The 10,386-nt window shown below is 39.7% G+C and overlaps 1 protein-coding gene across 2 annotated transcripts in view; it reads right to left on the bottom strand.

The window, feature by feature from the left end:
* The window catches only part of ASB7 (ankyrin repeat and SOCS box containing 7), a 53,378-nt gene extending 43,187 nt beyond the window's left edge, over positions 1 to 10,191 (bottom strand). For both annotated transcript variants that reach the window (XM_047086692.1, XM_047086693.1), the window contains exons 1-3: positions 9,602 to 10,191; positions 9,345 to 9,438; positions 2,008 to 2,129 (exon numbers count right to left, since the gene is read on the bottom strand). The gene's annotated coding sequence lies outside the window, so the exon portion shown is untranslated. The remainder of the gene's footprint in view (positions 1 to 2,007; positions 2,130 to 9,344; positions 9,439 to 9,601) is intronic.
* Between the last annotated feature and the right edge of the window lie 195 nt (positions 10,192 to 10,386).

Below are 10,386 nucleotides of genomic sequence, written 5' to 3' on the forward strand. Positions count from 1 at the left end.
TAAGAGTTTGATTTCCCTGGGGCACGGTGGGGGGGGGGGGGGGGACAGGGCTCAGTTGGTTAAGCATGTGACTTCCTCCACTCAGGTCATGATCTCATGATCCGTGAGTTCGAGCCCCCCGTCAGGCTCTGTGCTAAGCTCAGAACCTGGAGCCTCCTTCAGATTCTGCACCTCCCTCTCTCTCTGCTTCTCCTCCACTCATGCTCTGTCTCTCTCTCTCTCTCTCTCAAAAATAAACAAACATTTTAAAAAAATTTTTAAAAAGAGTTTAATTTCCCTAATGCATGCAGTTATAAACCATTCAAGGACTCGATCACAGATCAGTGAGTGAATGCAGGGTATCAAATGGTCAATTCATAGCCTATGAAGATTAAAGACTATGAGAAGCAGTTTAAAAAAAAAAATGAAAAACTTAAGATGAGTCCTCTAAAGTATTTCAATATTTTATTTTTAGCCCCAAAGGGTGAAAGGTTTGGGGGGGAAAGAAGTGCGTGGGGTAAAGTAAAATGCATAGAGAGTATGCATTTTCCTTTTGTTTGTTTCTTTCTATCCTCCCCACTTTGTTATTTGGTGCATGATTTACCACCCCTCTTTTTCTGCCACGTTATCTTTTCCACTTTTCTAATTTCAGTTTTCTAAAAGTTTTACTCTAATTGGCAAAGTACCAAGATCACACAAAATATCTAAAAACTCTAAGAATCAGGGCACCTGGGTGGTTAGTCAGTTAAGCATCTGACTTTGGCTCAGGTCATAATCTCACGGTTCATGAGTTTGAGCCCCTCTTCGGGCTCTCTGCTGTCAGCACAGAGCCCACTTCGGATCCTCAGTCTGCCCCCTCCCCTCTCAAAAACAAATTAATTAAAAAAAAGAAAATGTAGAAAATCCAAGTGAGATTAAAAAAAAAAAAAAAAACCTGTAAGAATCGAAACAACACCACATGAAAAAAAAATCATTTTAAAGAAAAAGTAGTGTCCTGGACTTCTGCATCCTCTAACAGGTCACAAAAGAGGTGTGCACTCAGGCTCAATATAAAACGAGATCTCCTTCATGCAAAGAGGAAAAAGTCCAAAGTGAATTGTGAAAAGTGGCTCTTACATGTGTGTGTACAAAAACTTTTTCAGTGGGTTTTTAAGCTTTACAGAAGCTTACAGAAGCTTAAACTAACACGCTTCTAAGAAGCCATTCCATCTGGGCTAATTTTAAGGAATAGATTAGACTCATCTCCTAATTAGGCGGCTTCCATTTCTAAAAATAAAAAATTATGTGATAAAGTCCTTTAAAGACATTTTGGTCTCCTATGTAGGTTAGACATCTTGGGATAATCTTGTTACCAATAATAATTTATCTTGCAAAACCTCTTGCTATAGATTGTACAAAGGTAAACTTAAGCCTGACCTAGGTCAAATCATCACAGCTTAAGAATACAATCAAATGTCCTATGTTGTTTCATAAAGTGAAAATGGTTATTTCAAACTCGTATTCCTATTAAGTAATATAATTTAAAAATATCAGGCTACTATTACAAAGAGCTATCTCCTCAGAGAAAATTTGGAAATGAGAAATTTCCTGACAATTTGTCTCCTTAATAAACATGATTTTCTCCCTTATCCCTTTGCTTAATTACTTTTTCAATCAACACTATAAAACTAAGTCTCTCATCTTAAAAATGACCAAGAACCCTTTTGGAATAGCTTTCTGTGTATTTTTAGAGTTGTAAGCAAAGACACTGAATACCACTGGAAGAAATTAATGAAAACTACTACTATATGCTCAAAATCAGTTTTAACAGATTTTTTTTTTTTTTAATGAGACCATTATCTTGGCTCTTAAATGAGGTCTACTATGTAAGATTCAAACAGTATAAAAAATAAACAAACAAAAACCTGGATTTTCTTTTAGCAAGTGTTGTGTTTAGTGTATGTTAGCTGCTTTGAAGGGAAAAGCAAAAGCTATATGGATTTTCCTCCCCAGAACTGCACAGATGACCAATAACCTTCAGTCACTTACCTTGTGGAAGAATGTCCCTTCTTCTGATACGTGGATTGCCTAATAACCATTGTGCACATACAGCATTGTGAGGAGAAGGCTCAGAGTGTGTCCAGATTGCAGCGTGATTGAGCTTTCTTAACCTAAAAACAAATACCAATTATGGGAAGATTCCTAAAAATAATAAAAAATCAGAGATGCCTACACACTCTACCTTTCGATGAGCTTAAATTTTAGTGCTTTCTATCAAACTTCCAGAGCAGAGAAAGAACTCAGGTCAGTTCTTAGAGAAAATGATCTTGAGACTTACATTAATCTCCAAACTGGTACAGGATATGGTGTATTTTCAGGATTTTTTTCTTAAAAGGGCAGTTTTTTGAAAAAGAGTAAATTAAAAAAAAAAATCACACATTTGAAATTCAGATGCAAGTACAGGTTCCTTTTATCTTATTTTTTGCTCTATTCAGAATATATTTTCAGGCTTGCTTCATCTGAATTACTTTTTAACTGACACTGTTAGGCGTGTGCTCTTTTCTAAACAGGACAAAAATGAAAGTATGTGTTCATTCAATATAGTAGGTGGTCAGGGCCAAAATGGAATCTATGACAACCAAAAGGAGAGTATATCTTTAAATGCTGGTTCTTCATATGCCCTAAAAAGCATTATGTTAATCATTTTGAAATGGTTATTCCTTTATATATACATCAAACTGCGTAAAAGATTAACAACATCCTTGCCAGCTTCCCTATATGAATTCTGGAAAAATCCTCTCTACAATTGAAAGAAAAAAAGGATCTTTCTTCATATAGATTAAACCCTAGGTCTATGAACTCCATTAAGGTTAAGAGCACATGCTAAGTGACTTCCACACTTTATGCTCAAATCACTCTAGAAATTACTCACTGGGAGAACTACTACCCCACCCCATCCCAGTAGGGTAGGTATGCTAAGCCCTCCATCACTTAAACAGGAAAGGCTGGGCTACCTGAAAACCTGACAACCTGATGTACTATGGGGAAGAGTGGCAGTCCTAGGTGCCGCTGGTTGCACACCAGAATTTACAACCAATCCACATCAGTATATAGTCCACTTTGACCCTTTCCTTTTTCCAAGGCCAAAGACTTGGCCAGCACACACTTGGAAACAATATTTAACTTAAAACTATCATTTCTTAAAAAAATGAATTAGAGAATTAGACATGATCAGAACAACTCCTACAAGGCAAGCTGCAAAAAATGCAGAACTATCCTTACAGAGATGCCCAATTCTGAGAGTGGGGCAGGAAATATACAATATGAGCCTGGAGCATCTCACTGTGCCAAAAAGGAAGTGCTCAAAGAGAAATGCAGTGATGGGGGAATGTCACAGGAACACGGGCCAACCACAAGAGCTCTTAGTAGCTAAGCTGGAACAACTTGAACAAGATAAATATAAGTGGTATGGATTCTAACCCAAAGTCTAGAATAAATACCAACAGGCCCATAATGCTCTGATTGAATAAATAAAGGATGGAGCAGAAACAAATCTCCTGTACAGAATTCCGTATAATTGCATGGATCCCCCCTACTCAGGGAGGTAGAACATAACTCCCTTCTCCTTTAGTGTGGGCCATGTAGAGATTTCCTTCCCATGAGGACAGCATGGAAAAGGAGGGAAAGAACAACTTTACGGCAAGAAACCTGAAAAACACCGCCTCAGCCTGGTGATCGTGGTTAACAGGCAGCAGTGCCAAGTCACGTGACAAGCATGGAATGAGGAGAATGGCAATTTACCGTGGTGATCTTTCTCTCCAAAGCCCATAACCCCCACCTAATCATGAGAAAAACACCACACAAATTCCAGCTGAGGGACATTCTACAAAATACCTGACCAGTACTCCTCAAAATGTCAAAGCCATCAAAAACAAGGAAGTCTGTGGAATTGTCATGGCCAAGAAGAGCTTATGGAAACAAGAAGGCTAAATGTAATGTGGTATCCTAGATGAGATCCTGGAACAGAAAAAGCATATTAGGTAAAAGCTAAAGAAGTATGAACACGATATGGATTTTAATTAATAATAATGTTCATTGTTGGTTCATTAATTGTGACAAATCCATCTATTAATATAAACTGTTGGTGGCAACTGGGTGTGGAGTATATGGGAATTCTGTACTGTCTGTGCAATTTTTCTGTAAATCTAAAACTATACTAAAATAAAAATTTGTTTAAAAAATGCAAACCGAGGTCTCCAATGAGAAGCCTCCAGCATTTTCCACAAATGAACAGGTGATTATTTTCCACATGAGCTACATCTACATTGCAAAAATCAATGGCACTGGCTGCCTTACTTCTAAGGGTGTCCTTGGTATCCCCTGCCTCCCAAGAGAAGCGGAGATAGCTCTCCATGGTTTCAAGCCTTTAGGAATCTTGTTCTTAGGCCTTCTATCTACCCATCGCCCCTTCCATGGAGGCAGAGGGGGTAAGTGGGGAGGAGGGCATGCAAAGTGGGGGTTGAGGGGAATATGAAATGGTACTGATTTATTAATAATATCAAGAAAAGGCTTTGTGTTAAAGGATGAAGTGACTATTTCTCTGAACAAGAAAGATGCACAAACCACAATAACTTGCAATAATGCCGTATGGGCTACTTCAATCAGACAGATGAAAGTCCACGGAGCCCCTGACATGTGTTTGGCACACTCCTAGGCCTTGGCCACTGGTGTCGCCCCCTGGTAAAACTTTACTAGAGAGTTCTGCATACTTAAAATAAATTAGATACACCTAAAAATGTTAAGATCATTTTTCCCTTTTCTGACAATACCAAGTGCTATAAACAATAACTATAGGTTTAAACCAAAAGAGCACTTTACATGCAACAGTTTTTACTGGAAAAAAAACAAGACACACATACCATGCACACAGAGTCCTTTGTCAGCTGCATCCCTTAAATTATGAAAGGCAATGACTTAATTACCATTACCAAAACATCCTAATAGTCCAAAGCACCAGACAAGTAATTAATTTTTATCTTGGTGTTATTTTAGGAGAGTTTGCACTTAATAGAGTATAGCTATCCATATACGAATACATTAAAAAAAAAAAGACTATTGAACTTAAAAAGTAAATACAATATCTAGCGCTAAACATACTATTTAAAAAATCAGAGAGAAGTTGGGGTGCCTGGGCGGCTCAGTCGGTTAAGTGTCCGACTCAGGTCATGATCTCACAGTTCATAAGTTCAAGCCCCACATTGGGCTCTCCACTGTCACTGCACAGCCCACTTCAGATCCTCTGTCTCCCTCTCTCTCTGCCCCTCCCCTGTTCCTCTGCACGTGTTCTTTCTCTCTCTCAAAAATAAATACTTAAAAAAAAAAAAAATCACAGAGAAGTCCAGACACAGGAAAATGGAGAAAAGTCTATATTCCCCTCAAGGAGTGCACATTTGAATATATGATAGTTCATGAAGAAGTCACCTATAAAATAATAGAATATGGTCAAGGAGGCTATTTTCTAAAGAAATAAATGTACAGCGTAAGCTGTTTTTAAATTAATGACTCACAATGACAAAAATTCTGAGGGTATAATCTTAGAAATCCCATTCCAGGTTTCAGTCAGAAAAGACAAGAAACAAAAAACAAAAAACAAACCATGCAGACAAGACTTCAGAATTATGTATCAAAATGAGCCACTTCCCCAATGTCTATCATTTTTATATGAGGTTTTACTGCAGGACAGTGTGTTGAATTGTGTTGTTTAAATTTTACGAATCCATCTTTTCTAATCTACGTCAGGTCAAAAGGAAACAATGCAGGCCTCTGAGCTTTTACACTGTTGACCATACTAGAAAGTATACATTTAGGAATTAAAATTAACACTGAGGCACCTGGGTGGTTCGTTCAGTCGGTTGGGCATCTGACCTCAGCCCGGGTCATGATCTCACGGTTCGTGGGTTCAAGCCCCACATCGGGCTCTGTGCTGACAGCTCAGAGCCTGGAGCCTGCTTCGGATAATATGTCTCCCCCTTTCTCTCTCTGCCCCTTCCCACTTGCGCTGTCTCTCTCCCTCTCTCAAAAATAAACATTTAAAAAAAAATAAAAAATAAGATGTTAACACTAAATTCTATAAAGATGCCAAAGGAACTTCATTAAGTTAAAACTAAACTTCTTGCTTCACATAATTAAAAGAAGTTTATATTCACAGAACAGAGTGAAGAGTAAAATAACTATAATATAAAATATATTTAAGACCTGTCTAAAATTGTATAAAACTTTCACCAGATTTGCCACATGTCCCCGATTTCCTCTGGCATAAATGATTAGTCACTAATGGCTCTTTGCATATTATTTTCACTAAAAGTCCACATATTTTTGGATTAGGTGATACAAATTAGAACTGTGCTTTCAGATTTCACACCACTAGAAACAAGATAACAGCTTGCTACTCAAAAAAGGAAATAAGCATTTCTTTGTAGAACAGACAGAGATATACAGGCTGGTAAGAAAATAAAATCAGCAACTCCAAGGATATTGGCTCTGAGGGAAAAGAAAAAAAAAAAAAACACCATTGGGTCACAAGTTCTAAGAGGGAAGATGGCTGCAGAAACACTGTAAGGCCCAAAGTGTACAACATGGCCGAGGTCTATGTTGACCAGCACTATTGATATGATCAAGAGCCTGGAACCCAAAATAAAGTAGAAGTGTTTTCTAGGATCACTCCTCATGGTTAGCATGGTGTTTATGTTCTAAAACAAGTAAGGGTATTCATATTTCCTCCAAATTACTGGGCCTCCGCGTAACACAAGGATGTGTTATCATGCACAACTTATCTATAATTCTCAAATGTTCCAGCAGAGAAACCAACCATTTTCACAGAATGTGAAGGAGGCAAGAAAGGAAATTGTATAATGCACTATCCAGACTCAACTCAAGGCTTAAATCACAAATGTTGTAAATGAGGAGGTCTTGTCAATATTATCAAAGGTTTGCAAAAAAAGAGACAATCATTCTCCTTAAGGAGTGTCTTCAGCTGAAAATGAAATAAAAGGATGTAAGTCAGATATTAGGTAATATATAAACCTTATCTGACTTCAGGCTTTTCAGGAATAGTATGAACTTCTGTGTTACCAAAGTTAAACGTGAAGAAAATAGATATATATAGAATATTAAATAATCATGCATGGTATTACTTCAGGTATAAAGAATGTAAGTATAGAGCCACAGCATACTCTAAATGCATCACTGTAGATCTTCAGTTAAAATCAGTTATTCTCCCTATGTGACTATAAATCTATATTTGGTTATCAAATAAATCAGGCTCTTTCCATTTTTTTTTCCTCTAAAAACCTGTATACATGGCAATCGAATTAACACAAAGTTAACTACCAATCTGAAAAATATAAACTACCTAACTGTCCATGCTGGTAAATAATTACCCATATTAAACGTTTTAAATGTTCAGCATAATCTAGACCAAACACTCTCAATCATGCTAATACTAGGAATAGATGCCAACGATTTATATACATATTCCCTAATCATAGAAAAGCAGTTAAAAGCTGAGAGGAGCAATGAAATATTATTTAAGCAATGAGAATGATCTGGCTGGCAACCAGAAGAAAGCAGTGTTCTCTCTGTAACTTACAAGCCTGACTCGCCACAGACCTGCTCCCTTACCATCTCAGGTGGTAATACCCCTTGCAAATGAAAACATGCTAGAGTCATGTCTAAAGTAGAAAAAATATGTAAGTGAGAAGGCCTGAATAGAAAACACATCATTTGTCTTTACCTTAAAAACATATTCCAAATATGTTAGCATTTAAAAGACAAAATTCCTAAAGTAATCATTGGGCATCTCTCTGGAGATTTGCATATTTGCATAATGAAAATTGCCTTTAACTTTTATAGACTTCTGCCTAGCTTTTACTGAAGTGAAGTGGACCCTATATGCACATAAAGGCTGCCCTAAATGTTCACCATGGAACAGTCAGTGGTAGATACTGATTTTACTGATTTTCAATTCCATTCAGTAGCATACACTCTCCCTTTGGAGTCCAGTACCAGGTCTCAAGAATATGCAAACCCTCAGAGCACTTAAAAGTATCTTTAGCAATGTCTTCACAATTAAAAGAATCAGGAAAGGCATAAATTTCTTTTGGGGGAAGGCAGAAAGTCCAGTGGAACAGAGTAAATCAATGATTTCCTAACAACTTCTGCTATTTTAAGTACTTCTTTGTACCTGAAATTCCCTAAACAATCTGAGATATTAAAATAACTCTGAGATTAACAAGTCACTTTATACTCCTGTTATTGGATGTTAGAGAAGTCATTCACTTGACTAATTTGTGAATTAACTCTTATATAATTTCCCTGATCATATTCCCTCTTTAGGAATTACATGAATGTCCTAAACTTACCTTTGGTGTATTTTCCAGAAGCAGCAACAAAATACGACGACAGAAATGTGATCACATGAATTAGATGCTTAAATTTCAATCTAACAAATTATCTGTAAGGATTTTGAAATAAACCTTATCTATGAAGAGTGCAAGAATAAAGCCCTAGATTCTAAACACACCAAAACATCCCTTTGTTTTCAAATTCTTGAGTGTCAAATGATTAACAAAATATTGTATGAAGTTTTGTAAGTTCTTCTGGAAAATCTAAGGTGTCACAAATATTACTTATCATTTTATAACAGTTTCAGAACCCATTCACATCTGTCAACAGAAACACATAAAAGCCAGAAGAGTTAGTTACAGGTGCTTCAGGAGCAAATATTGTTTTCATGCTATCCACACTATTAAGGTACACAGATTCACTTTTCACTAGCAGAAAAAGTCAAGTTATTTTCCAAAAGTCATAAATTGCAAGCCATTACCGCATCTTCCTCTACCAAACCCTTGTCTGTTAGTTAACTCAAAAGATTTTCTGACAGAGTTAGAGGAAAGGTGATAGGCAGACATAAGGGGAAAACAGAAAATTGTGGTTTAATTAAAAAGTAGAGTCATTCAGAATTAACAAGCAATTAACAAGGAATTGAGGAATTCCTCTGGGAGTATAAGGTTTGGGGGGGGGGCTACAAAAAGGTCTCAAAGTCTCAGAGCAGGGTAAATGGTACAGTGTACAGAAAGATAATGCAAAAAAGAAAAAGAAAAAAAGAAAACACAATGTACAGAGAAGGGAAAATATGTTTCTGGGATAGAGAAGTTATTATTAATTAAAATCTTAGGGATCAGGCACCGGCAGAGTTTTGTTTTTGCTGGGAAACTGGGTGCCAGGAAAGACTTGCATTTCCAGGTAACCACGCTGAAAATAAAGCAATGCTTAATGAGATAGGGGCTAGAAATAAACAATGGGGGTGGGGAGATCTGGCTTATTACCTTTATACAGGATGCTGGTCAGAGGCTCTCTGCTGCTTCTCTGGTGGGTGGCTTGACCCTTCCTGCTCTCTCGTCTCCTCTAGCCAGCTCAAACCTGGAAAGCAAAAACCAGTGAGTGGTGCAGTGACCCAGGGGCGAGGAGGAAGGGGCTCTGAGAAGGGGTAGCAAAAGGAAGAGTGATAAGGGCAGGCAGGAAGAAGCAGTGATTCTTCCTCCCCGCCAGTCCCCTTCCCCTCGGGGGAGGTAACTGACTTTACCTGTCTCCTCAGCTGCTGCTTCTCTTCCTCCTTTCAGCCTTCTCCACACTCACCAACTTCTCCATTGAACAAACATCCCAGGCAGGGCCGGACACGGGTGTTCCTGATCCTTCTTGGTGCCTCACGGCCCCAGCCCGCCGAGCATCCAGACAGCCGAGCAGAATGGGGGCGACGGTCCTGACCGCCGGGCAGCCTCGGGGCAGGGGTGCAGGGAGGAAGTCCCGGCTCGGGTGGGGGGGGGCAGTCCCGGTCTGAGGGCTCGGAGCAGGGGGCTGCCGCGCTCCGGGCCGGAGGCTCCCAGCTACCGGAGCACACGAGAGGTCTCGGGGCAGCGAGGTCCCGGGTCATACAGGGTCCGAAGTGCCAGCCGCAGGGGCTCCAGGCAGGGGGCTTTCGGGATGCACTTTGCACTGGGCCACCCCCGCCCCCTCCCTCCAGCACTTTGGGGTCACTGGGATGGGACCAAGCCTTCAGCAGCCAATCAGCGGCCGCACTGGAGCCTGAGCCCGGAGCCGTAAACCAGGTCCGGGGTGGGTGGGGGTGGGGGGTGGGGGCGACTTGGTTGGTTGGTTGCTTCCTTCTCCCCTCCTTACCCCCAGCTGCCCCCACCCCTTGCCTGCCGTAAAGCCATCTGCGCATTCGCGACAGTTAGAGGAGGCGTGCCGATCGAGGCTGGGACTCGTCTCGGATTGGCCTCACTCATTTCCCCCTCGGCTTCCCCACTGTGGCTTCCGATGCTCCGCCCCTGGCGGAGGGACTCGAAGCCGTTGCTAAGAGACACTGTA

This window comes from Lynx rufus, unplaced genomic scaffold, assembly GCF_022079265.1.
Source record: "Lynx rufus isolate CCGP_SWC_20201006 ecotype Redwood Valley unplaced genomic scaffold, mLynRuf1.p SCAF_21, whole genome shotgun sequence".
Classification (NCBI taxonomy): domain Eukaryota; kingdom Metazoa; phylum Chordata; class Mammalia; order Carnivora; family Felidae; genus Lynx; species Lynx rufus.